The sequence below is a fragment of the Atheta coriaria genome, unplaced genomic scaffold (assembly GCF_025399875.1).
Source record: "Atheta coriaria isolate IRGN ID8LTWV9N9 unplaced genomic scaffold, Caltech_Dcor_3.1 hic_scaffold_7_pilon, whole genome shotgun sequence".
NCBI lineage: Eukaryota > Metazoa > Arthropoda > Insecta > Coleoptera > Staphylinidae > Dalotia > Dalotia coriaria.
This window is the reverse complement of record NW_027045449.1, coordinates 8,957,518-8,975,634: the sequence shown is the minus strand read 5'-3', so window position 1 is coordinate 8,975,634 and position 18,117 is coordinate 8,957,518.

Sequence of the window (18,117 nt, the reverse complement as noted above, 5' to 3'; positions counted from 1 at the left end):
TTTGCATCTGAAGTGACAATTATTGCATAAATAATCACAGGCAACTTTCATTACATCGCTGTATGTATAATAAGTTGCCTAGATTTCGGCGTAATTTGTTTTCTTTTATTAATTTCCAGTTAGCTTTCTAACATATAATTTCCCCGTGCTTCATTTCACACCAAATTAACCATTCACATTCACCACTGTGATTTATCTGTGAATACGTGTGTGATTTATCTCGGTTTCTCATTCAGTTTTCACTCGATTGTCAATAAACTGCCACGGCAGCAGCGCATACTGCTCGTAATATAAATTTAATTTCTCTCCGGCCGCATTAACATCACAGATTAATTCCTCGCGGCAATAAAACGATTGCCCACGGCGTTCGTAAGGTGCAATAAAGATTAGCGGACACGTCCCGGGATTGCAACAAAAGCTGCCGGAGTTGCAAGCCGAACAGTTGCGCCCGAAACGGAAAAGATGACAAAAGAAGCTTTCGCGGGACGTGCCATCGTAGAAACCGCAATTTATCGCGCGCGCGAGAAAATTAACAACGTGAAAAATGTGCGGACAAGATGCTTTTTAACAGTTGCGGTAATAAATGCGCGCTGAAATGCTGTTGAAAAGTAAACGGTGAGTCAATATATCGTAAATCTCTCAATTGGAAAGAGAGTTTAGTTTACGTTTGTACATTGAAATGCAAACTAGTGAACATATTCACTGGACAAAATAAAAAATGTTTAAAGTAAGAGCAAAATATTAGTGAAAGTGAAATTCGTCCAAGCGTAAGTTCAACGTTCGGCCGGAAATATTTAAAGTTTTTTTTATGTTGTCATCTCTTTACACAGCGCATACGCGACGTGTACTCGTCGATGATGTGAGATGATAAGAACACATCCTAAACATCGTCATTTCTTTTTTTTTCGTCGTTTTGCGACATATATTTGTGGTAACACAGAAAACAAACGAAAATGAATAGAAAACACAAGTTTTGCAATGCGTGAAAAGTGAGATTTTTACGTTTTGTCACACGTGGGATGTTGTTGATGCCGCCGACGAGTGTTATGCAACTTTTAAACGTTTATCACCTTTACAGGAACGTCATTTACGAAATCACAGCGGAAATGTTCAAAAGAAACCGTGAAATTACTGCTAAATAATTGTTTAAAAATGTTTCATTGTTTTTACCGCAATGTATCATGTTTAAAGAGCGAAAAATATTTAAGGTTATAATTTATGTCAAAATAAAGTCATCTAACGCCATCTAGCGGTAGAAAATTATTTATTTTTATAAAAACAAAATATTATTAATTTTTTTGAAGTTTTGCTTAATTAAATTTGATTAAATCTTATTTAATTAATTTACCGGCGGCTAATAAAAATTACCGCATCTATCTAATATAATTAATTTAAAAAAATTAACGAAAGTTAAAACACTTAAAAACAACTTACACAATAATTACAAAATGGGTGCGTTGGTCGCCAACGGATATCCACCTGCGAATCGGTCGTAATCTGCAACAAAATCAAAATTATCATTAGAATTAAGCCGTTTATTCAGATGGTTATCACAAAACAACGTTAAATCTATGTAAATTAGTAGATATTTGTAAATATTTTCGTGAATTGGGCACTGATAAATTGCGATAGAATTAATTTAATGTTGCGGCCTTGCACTCAAATTTTAAAATGTGTTTCTTTCTGCAGAATTAATAAAAAAAACTGTGTAAATTGAATAAAAGAAATGTTAACTCCTACGTGAATTTATAAAGGTTATAAATTGTGGTAAATCATGTTAGTTTTGATGGCTGCTGTCATATTGAAGTCAAGATTAAGTGAAAGTAACATCCCACGCTAAACTTTTATTAGTTTTATACAATTTAGACAAATTTTTATAAGTTAATACTATAATAACTGCTTAAAGTCATAAAAGTTGAGTTTTAGTTAATAAAAATTTAATTTTAAAAGGTGTAGTTTAAGCACGGATGGTCAAGGCCGTGACTAAAGTACTTTAATACACTATTTCTCACTTTTACACGCTACTACGCAAAATAAAACTTTATGTCGTTTTTTTTTTGCATTTGCGTGTCTAAAATGTTATTTACACACTTGTTCCTAATAAGTATTTATAACCTTAAAAAATAAACTTTGAAGTCTAAAATTGCATTTTAAACATAAAGCTATATTTTAATAAAACATTTTTAAACATTTTAAACCCAAAAACAACAAATTTCACCAAATTTCCACAAATTCCAATCTTAAAATAACAAATCCCTGATATTTTATACCCCTACGTGCCTAAAACAATAATTTTACACGCTCCCTACACAAAACCCAAACAGTTTCATTAGATTATAAAAATTTGCACACAAACTACTCGCATGACCTCTGAATATCCACCGTCTGCCAATGCACCTATTGTTTTAATGCAAGAACACGCAAAACTAAACATTCTAAACACTCCGCACGTGAATAATTTAAAAATGCACCAGGCGTGCCGGCAAGTGTGTGTATAAACTTTCGCGACCGGCAGCAGCCAGCCAGCGAAAACAAAACGGCCATTATCTCTCCGGCGCGCTGCGTTCCTCATTCTCAATTCCAATATGATTACGGCCGGCGCGTCGTGCTGGTACAGCGCGCCGCATTAATGCGTGCTGAAACTATCAACATTATCACGTTCATAAAATTCTACGCCGAGTGTAAGTGTGAGAGTGTGTGAGTACTACGATGACGTTTCGTACACTTCCTGAACCGGCGCGCCGCAAAAGTGGCTTCACTTTTCGCTCGCAATAATACGGTGTAATAACACTGACTGTTAAGGCTACTTAAGTGTTTGTGGTGTTGTGAGTGTGACAAATTCAATTAAAATAAAGGAAAGTTATTTTCATAGAAAGCATAACGAAATTATTATATTTTATGTGTGCAAAAGTGTAAAATATGATTATTAAACTTTCAACCCTAATTTTTTGCCTTTTCACATTAATTATCGCAACAAAAAGTATCTTATGTCCTATTCTAATATATAATCTATAAAATCCTAAAGTTTTATAATTTTCAGTCCAATGGTTTTTGTGTAAAAGAGTAACAAACATACCAATTTGCAATATTTCGCGTTTATAATACAAATAAAGCTTTAAAAATGCATTTTTATTGACAATTACACTAAATTAAGGTTTATTGCACCGTCTGCAATGTTTTTTTAACGAAAATTCATCATTTATTACCCAAATTATTATTATTTTTAAAAAATAAAATTTTAATTGCGAAAAAATTAATTACTGAATAAAAAATTTGCAAATTAAACATTTAAATAATCAAGTCTCATGGCTTGACCTTTTGATGCCCGAATTATAAGCGTACAGTCAATTAATGACTAAGTGAACATGTCGGCAGCGCCGGCGTCGCGATAAGCTTAACATTACTGATTTGATTAATGAAAAATATTACTTATTATCATATTCATTCATTAAAATTAGTTCAATTTAATAGTAATGCAAATAATTACTTGGTAGCATTTATAACCTCAAAAACACGTCATTAATGAGCGATATAAACATTTTATAGCATCCTTGCCATAAATAATTAAAGGTGAAGTTGTTGTACATGCACGCGTTATGATCGTGTTGATTAATTCATCATCGCCCAATTGCACGGCGACCCTTAATGCTCCTCGTGCGAAAACAAACACTTTATTTGCGATAATATTCAAAATAACTTAATATCTATTAATTAAAGTAGTATAGGCAACCATGTATGCATTATTATTCTTTTAAAGCGTCCGCCAGAGGGCAACACTTGGGAATTTTTATGATTTTCAATAAATTTATTTAATTATTGCAAAATCAAGCAATAAATTGCGTGAAACATTTAATCCTTTGCGAAATAAGCTATCATTAAATTCGCACTTGTTTTGCATTTGAAATTCCAGGTAGTAAATCGCCAAATTTGTCTCGACGCGAAAGTCTGCGCATTGCGACATCCAATACCAATTAAAATCCACATTAAACTTTGCAAAATACCGCTCGGCTAGTACACTGAACCACTTAGCAAATACAAAATAAAAACACCAATGTTTGTGCACTCTACATCAACAAACAGTAATTAAACACAAGTATTTCATTTTTCTCACTTTAACATTCCACAAACCACGTTTATAATTACTTACGATTTATTTCTATTAATAAATAATTGAAATACGATTAGTATCGGCGATTGCAATTAAATTTCATCATTTCGCAACGTGTTAATCTAATTTCATTTGCAATTAAACTAATGTTGCGATTTAATTACACCGTAGGCTACTTCTTCTACATATTGCTGGTTGCAATAGGGAGAAATAGGACTTGACCTCCATCGAATGCAAATTGCAGTTTAAATCAACATTTACACATCGATTGTGATCGGTGTTTCACAATTTCACAACACAAAGAACCACACCGTGCAGAAAGGAAGTGAAATTTTATTTTTATTAGAAATTGAGGCTGTCAGCTACAAAAATGTCTTCTAAAGTGTGTTTAGGGTTGCATACATTAAATTTTATGATTTTTATAATGATAAATGACCTTGAAAAGACAAAAATATCAAAAAATATTAATTATACTAATGATTGTTTGTCAGCAGGGTCAATGTCGTTTCCAAATCCAAACTTTGACTGGAAATAATCGTAAAAAACTTATGTTTTGTTAGATTTGGATGTCGCAATGTTTTTGCTCAAGTTCAACGTCTGCGCGACTCCCACGTGCAAAACACAATCGCTGCCGTGACCATAAACTGGCTGCACTCACAGAAATACAATAAACATGAATCGATGCAATGCGAGATGAGCCCGCCGATGCGCAGCGCGCGAACGAGATCACAAAGCATGCGATCTTGCAATTGCAATATCGTCCGCGTGCATAAATACTCTAATGTCTAAACGCTGCGGCTAATGCATCGGCAGGGTATCGACATTAGCCGGAGCATAACTGCATCAGATGCGGTTGAAAAGTCGCAAATAAAGAAACGCGCGCGCGCGAGGTGGATATAGATTCGCGATCGTTAATAACTGAAATTTATATCGGCGAGCGCGGACCGCCGCGGCGCGCTGCTCGGACAAGGTTGAGCGTTTCGAACAATTGATTATTAATGCAATGACCGTATCAACTATATAACTGCGCTTTTTGAATTATTGCTTTATAGAAAATCTCGGGTAATGCATGCAGGAAATTAAAATCGGTACGTGCGCGCTTCGAGACGAGAACAAAGCGCTAAGTTTTTTGCTGAGCGCGCAGAAAAAACGCAGATTTATCTTCGAATTCGTAATCATCGGGTTGAATGAGGAAGTGAAATGCATTCAACAGAGTAGAAATTAATTAAGCTAATAAAATCTACGCATAAATTATATTCACGGACAAACTAAAATCGAAAAAAATTAAAAATGAAGTTTTAACTGTCAAAAAACGAACATAACCTATTTTTTCAGCTCGTAAAAGTTGTGTTTTTGCTTAGTATTTCAATAACAATAGGAATGTTTTAAAAAAACAAAGTATTATATTGATTAGTTCGCAAGTTTTTGAAAAAAATGCAATTTTTTGGCCATTTAATACAAAATAAACATGAATTTTGTCAAAAATAAACACATAACCTATTTTTTCGACTAGAAAAACCTGTTTTTGCTTAGTATTTCAATAACAATAGAAATATTTTAAAAATCAAAGTAATATATCAATTATTTCGGCAGTTTTTGCAAAAAAATCAATTTTTTGGCCATTTAATACAAAATAAACGTGAATTTTGTCAAAAAAATGCACATAACCTATTTTTTGGACTAGAAAAAGCTGTTTTTTACTTTGTATTTAAAAAACAACAAAAATATCCTAAAAACCCAAGTATTATATTGATTAATTGGCCAGTTTTCCCAAAAAATGCAATTTTTACCAATTAAATACAAAATAAACGTGAATTTTGCTCATAACCTCACTTTTACACTATTTCCCCCTTGATTTCTAGCAGATACAAATTTATAATTTGCATGCTCGGTGAATTATCGCTAAATCGTGCGCCTAAACGCGCGTTAACGCACCACAATGTCATTCATTGCATTGCACGCTGCTTTAACTCGGATTATGCACGCGCGCTATTATTAATGCTCCGGCGACGTTTCCGTATTCCTCCGCTCGTCCAATTCTAATTCCTATTCCTTATTATTATTGACTTTTCATGAACTTGGCGACTTGGCGGGCAATTCAGACGCGTAATTACCCATTTAGCTTAATACTCGTACGTTTTTTGCTTTCTGACATGATTGACTGCAATTTTGTGCAATTTTTTGCGGTCGGAACTTGTTTCCATGCAATTTGATTCGAACTACAACATAAAACTTTACCTATAACCTTTATGTTAAGTATTGAGTGTCTGAAGGAGAATTTTTGTCTTTAGATTGATTTAGAGTAGGCGGAAGGTCCACCCCGTGACTAAAACCCGTGACTAAAGTATTTTAGTCACTTTTATCACCTTTTGTGCCTAAAAACTGTGTAAAAACTGACGTTTTACAGATGGAAGTACAAAAAAATATTTATTTTTCTCGCAGCGTGTAAATTAGTGTAAATTAAAGCATCGGTTTATACTAGAAATTATTTAACACTTATTTAATCATAGGTGTGAAAAATATTAGTAAAAGATGACTAACAAAATGATTATAACGTAATTACATTCAAAGGAAACGTAATATCAGATTTTTCGTGGTAAATTTTGACCGCAATGAACTAAATTACTTTTTCACACTTCTTTACGTTCGGAAATTTACAGAAATGACAGAAACTAAATTTATACAAACTGTGTATCGTTCCAATATAACTTTTTAGATGCTTTATAAATAGAAGAGAAAATTTCCAGTTAATTACTTCATCTAATTTATTTAATTCGTCGCATCTATTGTCCTTGATTGACGCCTGATTAATTACACACGAAATAAAACTAGCCAGCGCGCATAATTAAATCGTCATTAATTGCGCTCGCCAAATTACTATCGCCAGGAATTTTCTATTTCCTTGTATTATTGACTTTTCATGAGGAAAGCGGCGACTTGGCGGGCAATTCAGACATAATTGCACCGGTGGCAATACTCGTACGTTTTTGCTTTTGTCATGATTTACGCGATTTTTTTGTGCGGTACGCACAGTCGGAGCGACATGCAATTTGATTCACATTAAAACACAAACTTTTACCTGCCAACCTTTATATTAAGTAAACAGGAGTTTTATCACGAGATAATATTGATGTAGAGTGAGCGTTAGCTCCACCCCGTGACTAAAACCCGTGACTAAAGTATTTTAGTCACTTTTATCACCTTTTGTGCCTAAAAACTGTGTAAAAACTGACGTTTTACAGATGGAAGTACAAAAAAATATTTATTTTTCTCGCAGCGTGTAAATTAGTGTAAATTAAAGCATCGGTTTATACTAGAATTTATTTAACACTTATTTAAGCATAGGTGTGAAAAATATTAGTAATACATGACTAACAAAATGATTATAACGTAATATAACGTAATTATATTCAAAGGAAACGTAATATCAGATTTTTCGTGGTAAATTTTGACCGCAATGAACTAAATTACTTTTTCACACTTCTTTACATTCGGAAATTTACAGAAACTTACAGAAACTAAATTTATACAAACTGTTTATCGTTCCAATGTAACTTTTTAGTTGCTTTATAAATAGAAGAGAAAATTTCCAGTTAATTACTTCATCTAATTTATTTACTTCGTCGCATCTATTGTCCTTGATTGACGCCTGATTAATTACACACGAAATAAAAACTGGCCAGCGCGCATAATTAAATCGTCATTAATTGCGCTCGCCAAATTACTATCGCCAGGAATATCCATCTATCGTAATTTCCCAATAATTATAATTGTTTGCAATTACATTGTTTTTAATTTTGTAACTAAAAAGTAATGGTGATGATCAAGGTGATTGAGGCTAAATGACAATAAAAATCGCGAACAAAATAAACAAAAGCATTGTTCTTGTGCCTAGCGCCCTGAAATTGTGAACGCGTTAAATCTCGAATTGTAATTCGCCATTATTTCATCGTTTAAAACGCTTTTACGCCTGCTCGTCGACGGCGTTTAATTCATTTGTTTGTGCGTCGGCCGTTTGTCTTCATCAATTTATTGTTGTTCGCATTTTCTCCACGCTAATGTCATAAATGTTTCAACTCGCGCGCCGGTGCTGAAACCATTGTTTCAGAGCGCGGCGCGCGCGGCCGAAAGAGGAAATTTTAGAAAGTTTCGAAACGATTTTGACCTTAGGCGCACGGATGGATCTTCATCTTGGCTGGCATGGCGTGATTTAGTTTTTGAAAAATGTGCACTTTGTCGGCGCTTTTGGTGGAAATCTTCACCCAAATGGGAATTGTGTACAGCCTTGTTGGAAGTGTTGTTGTTGAGAACACTTCCTCTTGTTTAAAGTTGTGGGAGACAAAAACGTCATTTAACGCGAGAATCAGACTAAACATGCAAGAGGACAGTCTTTAGGAATATTATTCCTGTAAATGCATAGAATGTAACGGTTTTTGTATGTTTGTGACGCATTCCCGCCAAAACCACTCAACGAATTTTGATAAATTTTGGTACAGAGATATTTTGGACCTAGGAGAATAACATGCATGAAATAAAATTGTTTTTATTTAATAAAATCTATGTTTAAATCAAATTTTAATTAATTTCTTTCGAAAAAATGCATATTTTTAAGTTTTAAATAAAATTGTGCATAAAGCGTGAATAAAAATTTTAATAATCTCGTTATAATAAATTAATTTTAATTGCCATTGTTTATTTCATCTGCTTGTAAACAGTTTCTTACTGAATTAAATCAAATCATAATTTTAAACAAGCATTTAACTCGCCAGAAAACATAATTCTCACAAATAATCTCTGATTTTTTGCGCGGATTTGGAATATTCCCATGCACACAAACATCTGCTTATTGTTTATACGATGCGGCGCACACGTGGTTAGTGTTAATTTTATTTCCATATTAAAACGAAAGCAATACTTGTCATTTCGCGTTTTGTGGCGATTCTAAATTACATGCTTTATGATGTTTTCGCCACGGGTTTTATTTTATTATTTTGTTGATACTTATGATGATAGAATTCAATTATCGTCATTATGGAAAGCTAATTGCGTTTTAAATACGCGGTTATTTTAATTGAATTTAATTTAATTACAAAAATGCGCGAAAACATTGTTTTTGCGATTGATCATATTTTCACGCGTCTGAATAAAAATATATTTTTATAAAAATCTATTTATTTCGTTTCCTTTCAATTTCTGTTTCTAAATTTAAACGTACATTAACTAATCCAATAAACAACGCCAGGAAAATCCGCAAAAAATACTACAATTCATTCAACACTTTATTTTTAGTGTATTTATTTATTTCTTAAATTTATTTTATTGGGCTTTTAACGAGAGACACATTAAAATGCATTAAGTGCAGGATTTTGCACTTACGCGAAAATATCCGGTGGTTCTTGCATCGTCATAGCGTCGCAGTTTGAGCCAACAAACATTTTTATCGATGCTTAATGTTTAATGCTCATTAACTTTAATAACACGCGGAAGGAATCCACTAGATAATCGTGTTGTGTCTTGGCTTCTTGTTCCTCGTAGACCAACAGACAATTTCTATAACTGGTTTGCAATACGAGCACGACCAATTAAGATTGAGATATTTTGCGCTTCCATAGACTATACTTTCAGCCATTTTAAACTTCCCGCCATTCTACTTCATTGTTACTTCTTCTGTGACTACAGACGCGTACGGAAGCAACTTCATTATTTTAGATATTCGCGAGCGAACCCGCGGCTTAAAGCTAGTTTCCAATATTACCTATATTACAAATTAAACTAAAAAAACAATAATTTCACCTGATTATAACCTAAAAAGCAAAATTTTGATTCCTAACCTCCTTTTTTATTGAAAAATATAAATACCAAAAATAGTCAATCATCTTCCAGTGTGATCATTCGTGTTGCCGTTCCGCATAATCCCATTTAATCATATCACCTATCGTCCGCAAGTATTAATTACCCGATCGCGGCAGCCATTACCGCGCCTAATTGCAGATTTATATGCAAATTGCCGTCTAATCGCACGCATAACGAGACGTTTCGCGTCCGCGCATTTTTATCGCCGAAACGTTCACCTCCTCAGCATCGATAACGACGCGCATATCTCGTTATAACTTATAACCCGCCACTTTAATAAGTATGCGCTGCATGCGCGAAATTCGCAAAGTCGAATTAATTCTGTCGGCGATAATTATTAGAAAGTGCGCGCGCCGTCTCCGGTTCACTGAATTAATAATACGAGACTTTTCATTTATTTACTCGTATTCCTGGTTAGTTGCGGTTTTTTATTTATATTTATACATAATCTATGAATTCGAATCGTTTTTGCAATTAGGTGTACGTAATGGAATTAAATGATACGTTGTCGTGTTTGTTATGATGTGTTAGGCCACCAACATTACTTTTTATGTTTATTTTATTACTTCTTTCAGTTTATCCACGGTTTTGAGACACAAAAAGTGGTAATTTAAACACGAACAGTAAAAATCATGATTAAAGTACTTTAGTCACGGGTTTTAGTCACAGGCGGACTTTGCGCATGCGCAGAAGCCATATAAAACACCACAAGTCGTCTGCTCATAGTGCTATGTTTGTTATGTTATGATGTGTTAGTCTACCAACATCACATTTTTATATTTATTTTTATTATTTTTACCCGCAAAACAAATAAATCAAACCGAAATAAATAAAATTCGTATTTTACGAGTGTCAGTAACTAGTTCAAGCTTTAAAAGCATAAATGAAGTGTAAAATTAAAAACATTACTTAAGTCATGTGTATGAATTTTATTTCATTTCACAGGTATTTATTTCGGATGTTTCACGCTGCATTGTTACAATATGACTCAATAGTATATAAAGTGTGCGAATTGTTGCAATAATTTTTATTATTCCTGTAAATAATTGCGATATATTACATCAGATGGCGTTGCAATCATTTTCTTAACCTTAAAAACACTAAAATGTAATTTTGTCAACCTGTAGAAGTGAAGATATTTAAAAATCGAATGCCAATATACACACATGACGCTAATGCAAATAAATAACATGCTATTCGCACGTTTGTGCGTTTTGTAATCGGATAACAGTACACCGGCAATAATCAATACTCTATGTCGCAATAACTTTAACATATGCAACAAGATTATTATAAAACCGATCGAAAATATCGCAAACAAAATGAAAAACTAAAGATAACCTCGAAATTCAAGCGAGTTATGCAACCCAATGAACACTCGTGACACTGATGATGGTGATTATCAATGACGATGAAAATATGCACATTTCACGCGTGTACACGTAATTCTCAAAATGGCGGTACATATTTACTCGCAACGCGCTGTACCTAGGTACGCAACGCGTTTCGCAATGTTTAATACTCAAACGTCGCCGGAGAGAAATATGCGGATGAAAGTAAAGTGTGCATTGACATTCTAACATGCATGTTAGGTCCGTTAAGATAACAAACAACAAGTTTACATGGATTTATGATAAAAATTATTCGAAATTTTTATCGCGTTATGTTTTGTTTCGTGTAATCAATGCACAATGCACACAAGAAGAAAAAACTTTATAAGAATTACACACAATAAAGTAACAAGCACGAAGAACTGTAAATGAAGACGTGTGCATGCCGTACGATTTTATTATTTGTTTGAGCATTGTGCAATAAACGTAATCCATACCTGAGTGCTCAAGCAGGTACAGTGTGTCTATTGTCTTTCTTGGTATTTGTGAATAAAATCGCACAGCGACTTTCAATGTCAATCAGAATTATAATTCACATTCCATAATCACAAAAGCTTTTTTCCCTCTTTGAAAAAAACATCTTTTTCTTTTAAAGTGTGTCTGACATACAGAGATGCATCACACAATAGTTGTGAAAGATTCACATAGATGGCGTTACTGTTGAGATGTATGCAGGTTTATGTGGAATGCGTTGATGCGGGCCTGTCGCGACCTATAACCTAAAAAGCAAAATTTTGAATCCTAACCTCTTAAATTTTTTATTGAAAAATATAAATACCAAAAATAGTCAATCATCTTCCAATGTGATCATTCGTGTTGCCGTTCCGCATAATCCCATTTAATCATATCACCTATCGTCCGCAAGTATTAATTACCCGATCGCGGCAGCCATTACTTCGCCTAATTGCAGATTTATATGCAAATTGCCGTCTAATCGCACGCATAACGAGACGTTTCGCGTCCGCGCATTTTTATCGCCGAAACGTTCACCTCCTCAGCATCGATAACGACGCGCATATCTCGTTATAACTTATAACCCGCCACTTTAATAAGTATGCGCTGCATGCGCGAAATTCGCCAAGTCGAATTAATTCTGTCGGCGATAATTATTAGAAAGTGCGCGCGCCGTCTCCGGTTCACTGAATTAATAATACGAGACTTTTCATTTATTTACTCGTATTCCTTGTTAGTTGCGGTTTTTTATTTTATTATTTATGCATAATCTATGATTTCAAATCGTTTTTGCCATTTAGCTGTACGTAATGGAATTAAATGATACGTTGTCGTGTTTGTTATGATGAGTTAGGCAACTCACAACACTTTTTATGTTTATTTTTCTATTTCCACGTTTTTTGACACAAAAAGTGGTAATTTAAACAAAAACGGCCAAAATCATGATTAAAGTACTTTAGTCACGGGTTTTAGTCACGGGAGGAGCTAGCGCCTGCGCACAAGACGCCATGCATCGTCAGTCAAACAAATCAAAGCATGCGCTGTGTCTACCAACATTACATTTTTACGTTTATTTTTATTATTTTTACCCGCAAAACAAATAAATCAAACCGAAATAAATAAAATACAAATTTTACGAGTGTCAGTAACTAGTTCAACCAGTACGACTATAAATGAAGTGTAAAATTAAAAACATTACTTAAGTCATGTGTATGAATTTGATTTCATTTCACAGGTATTTATTTCGGATGTTTCACGCTGCATTGTTACAATATGACTCAATAGTATATAAAGTGTGCGAATTGTTGCAATAATTTTAATTATTCCTGTAAATAATTGCGATATGTTACATCAGATGGCGTTGCAATCATTTTCTTAACCTTAAAAACACTCAAATGTAATTTTGTCAACCTGTAGAAGTGAAGATATTTAAAAATCGAATGCCAATATACACACATGACGCTAATGCAAATAAATAACACGCTATTCGCACGTTTGTGCGTTTTGTAATCGGATAACAGTACACCGGCAATAATCAATACTCTATGTCGCAATAACTTTAACGTATGCAATGAGATTATTATAAAACCGATCGAAAATATCTCAACAAGATGAAAAACCTAAGATAACCTCGAAATTGTAAACATGTGAGTTATGCAACCCAATGAACACTCGTGATATTGATGATGGTGATTATCAACGAAGATGCTATAATGCACATTTCACGCGTGTAATTCTCAAAATGGCGGTACATATTTACTCGCAACGCGCTGTACCTAGGTACGCAACGCATTTCGCAATGTTTAATACTCAAACGTCGCCGGAGAGAAATATGCGGATGAAAGTAAAGTGTGCATTGACATTCTAACATGCATGTTAAGTCCGTTAAGATAACAAACAACAAGTTTACATGGATTTATGATAAAAATTATTCGAAATTTTATTTATCGCGTTATGTTTTGTTTCGTGTAATCAATGCACAATGCACACAAGAAGAAAAAAAACTTTATAAGAATTACACACAATAAAGTAACAAGCACGAAGAACTGTAAATGAAGACGTGTGCATGCCGTACGATTTTATTATTTGTTTGAGCATTGTGCAATAAACGTAATCCATACCTGAGTGCTCAAGCAGGTACAGTGTGTCTATTGTCTTTCTTGGTATTTGTGAATAAAATCGCACAGCGACTTTCAATGTCAATCAGAATTATAATTCACATTCCATAATCACAAAAGCTTTTTTTTCCCTCTTTGAAAAAAACATCTTTTTCTTTTAAAGTGTGTCTGACATACAGAGATGCATCACACAATAGTTGTGAAAGATTCACATAGATGGCGTTACTGTTGAGATGTATGCAGGTTTATGTGGAATGCGTTGATGCGGGCCTGTCGCGACCACCAGAATGAACGGAAACGAGGAAAGAAAATTCAAATTAGCTTTTTATTGAAATATTTATTGAAATTCAGGTTTGTTCTAGACTATTAAATTTTATAATTGAGTGTTTCGTGTATAATGGGTTGCCTATAGTAAAAATTGACTTATGATTTGACTTGACGTTATTAAAAACCGAACATAAAGTCAAAACATGCGAATTTTTTATACAAAAACGGAAAATATTAGTTTTTGGCGAATTTACAAATAAAAAAACATTCTATTTTACAAGTTAGTGTCAATTTTCTCTTTGAAAAAAAAATCTTTTTATTTTAAAGTATGTCTGACGTCCAGATACGAATCATACGATAGTTGTGAAAGATTCAAATAGATGGCGCTACTATTCAGGTGTATACGGGTTATCTGATTCGGAATGCGTTGATGCGGGCCTGTCGCGACCACCAGAATGAACGGAAACGAGGAAAGAACGCGCAAGGTAGTAACACAAATAACAGTAACTGCACGCCGCGGTCGGCGGCGCAAAGTAGGACTCGAATGTAATTATTAAAGAACCGCCGCGTCGCTGTTGTTCTGCCAGTCTTAATATCCTCGCGCGATGCTTGTTTATCGGCGACGTTAATGCCGATTGGGTATGCAACCAACATAACCAACCGTAATCCCATTGGAGAAGCGCAAAGTGAAAGATGTCCAAATTCGCGCAGCCCGCGAGGTCACCAACAAGAAAGCAGCAAGCAAGCGTCTCTCACACGTTGAGAGGCTATAACAAGGCGCAAAATCGGCGAACGGTTTCAAAGTATGTACGAGTAGCAGTGTCTTAAGTGGCCAATCCGGCCAATAAAATGGAATTCGACGGAAGAGCGCTGAGAGGCGCGATGAATACAACCGTTATGATTTTTGATCGTCTACTGATTTTATTAGCTACGAATTTCGACAGATCAACATTTGCCAAACAAAACGGTTAATCAATTGAATTAAATTTTTGAAAAATTGTTGCGTTGGGGATTTTGAGGTAACGCAGCGCCGGATGTAAGCATTTAAAGTATATTACAACATACAGGATGACAACTTCCCTTTTCGCGTTAGCATTAGCATTAAAATACTACAAAACAAAAGAAACCACGTTAGATGCAGCTTTATACACAAATGTTTTTTATATAAGTACAAGACTTTCCTTTTGCGTGTAATTGCTTTATTATTATTTAGCTATCTTTGCATTTGTCAATGGAACCAAGAATGGCGTCGAAAGAATGGAAGAAATTGTTTCGTAACTTCTACTTCCGTTGCTCGTTACACTGAGTTTTTTTTACGTCTGTGCTATTTTTTTTTATTATTATTTAATGTCTGCAACAAGTTTAAATTTTTTTTTATCAAAAAATACATTTTTAGATGTATGTTCGTTTTTTGATAACGTCAAGTCAAAGCATAGGTCAATTTTTACTATAGGCAACCCATGATACACAAAATATAATTTTCTTTACAACTTAAACGTTTATAATTATTAACATTAATATCTTAACACTAAAAAACAGAACACATTTTGTTACATAATGTAACACCGCGTGCGGATGTAAACATTTCTTGCGAACCTGCGCAGAAAAACGCGTCGTAAATTAAAAGAGACGAGACGTAACCGAAACTTTCGTAAAAAGATGACAATAATTACTCTAACACATTAGAAATAAATATGTAGGTAATTAAAATTGTGGTTTTTGGCTAGTCGGGTGGCAAAAAATGTCATCACATCATCAGAATGAGTTAATTAATGCATATAAAACGCAAACATTTACTATTAATCGTTTGTTGATATAACGTCGCAATAGTACGACGTTTAATTACGAACATAACAATTTTTTCTCAATTGTAATTTCAAATTAGCTTTTTATTGAAATATTTATTGAAATTCAGGTTTGTTCTAGACTATTAAATTTTTATTGGAGTGTTTCATGTATAATGGGTTGCCTATATTAAAAATTGTCCAATGATTTGACTTGACGTTATTAAAAACCGAACATACAGTCTAAAAATGCGAACTTTTTATACAAAAACGGAAAAAATAGTTTTTGACGAAGTAAAAACTAAAAAAAATACAAGTTAGTGTCAATTAGACACGACATGATGATTTACACGTATTTTACACGTACGTAGACATTGCGTACACAATCGTCGATAATTTATCAAAACTACCGCACGTTTTGCGTTTTGAAATTCATGCCGCGTCGAAAAATATGTAGCAATCTATCAAAACCTACTAATTCGTACTTTTTACGCGGTAAAATTGTCTGGATATCGCATTACACACAATTAATGTTACACAACATTCAACTTATCAAAACTTAAAAATTCATATGTGTCCGTTAGAATTCAGAGGTGTATTTTTTATTTCTAAACATAGCAATCATAAATTATCGAGTTTGCAAAATAAAACGTAAAACTTGTCCGACTGGATTTAGACGATGATTAAAATTCAATTTTTCTTGAATATATGTTTCATTTTCATTTATTCTTAGCCGGAAGTCTTGTAAACACCTTTTTTCATGTATTGAAGAGCGTAACAAACCAGGAATGTAAATTTTTCCGAATATACTCTACGAGTAATAGCGGCCCGGCGAACGTTTAAGTGTTATTAGGAAGAAATTTGCCAAGTGTTTCAATGCGCCATTCATCGCCATCGCTTTCCATTGCAGCCAACTGTCGGTCAGCCTGCAACCAGCATGACTCCGGCGTGGAGGTTAGGTGTCGCTATTATGCACCACGCAGGTGAGTGACGTGGATTATAATTTCGTCCGATATTCAATTATGCTTTATTCTTGCACGCTGCACGAATGCGAGCATTTATCAACGTCGCACCGCATGCTTATTAGAAGTAAAGTTTAGTTTAAGTTTAAGTCAGCAGAAAGTGTTTCTAAGTTACAGAAGCTGACGGAAAAGAAACTTTGATTGGATGAGCTCACGTGTTTTTATGTTTTGCATAATTTGTTAATGAAAATAATTTTTATTGCGTCAACTTTGTAGTCAGCAATTAAAAACTATTAAATTATACGTGGAATTACAAAAACAAACTAAAAATAGCAAATTGTTAAGTAGGTGTAAAGAGTAAGTAAATTTAACTTAAGTGTGTTGCTTCTGCGCAGTAGATATTACCGGTATTTTTATTTAAAAAAACCGGTATTTTACAAAAAAAAATAAAAAATAAAAAAAAACAGTTGATTAGGTATTTGATATAAAATACCGGTATACCGAAATACCGGTATTGCAGAATACCGGTATTTGACTTAACCTTATTTCACCTTATTTTCACCTTATTCACCTTATTTTCACAAAAATACCGATATACCTAAAAATACCGGTATACCGAAATACCGGTATTGCAGAATACCGGTATTTGACTTTTATTTCACCTTATTTTCACCTTATTCACCTTATTTTCACAAAAATACCGGTATACCTAAAAATACCGGTATACAAAAAAACGGTATTAAACTTCCAAAAACCTTTTTTTCACAAAATTGAACCCAAAAGTGATTGCAAACATCTTCTCACACTACTTCTAATAAAACCCAGAAACAAACACATCACCTGTGAGAAACTAATCAATAAATAATAAAACTTGCACCGTTATTTGTCACAGTTTCGTCTTCGCCGACAGTATATCAAGCCGCCGACAAGTTTTTACACTTTAGCTCCCACTGCAGTGAAAACTAGTCACATACAAGGATTAATTTCTCCACTTGTGTCTTATTTACGACTGCATGAGTAATACAAATATCCGTCGATGTTGTACGCGCTGAGCCTACATACATAACATGACTACGTAATGAATTAAAGTGGAGTTCAACATTCTTGCAGCTTCTTCATCATTGAGAAACAAGCATCAATGATGCACAATGGACGCGCATGCGCCGCATATAAACGACCATT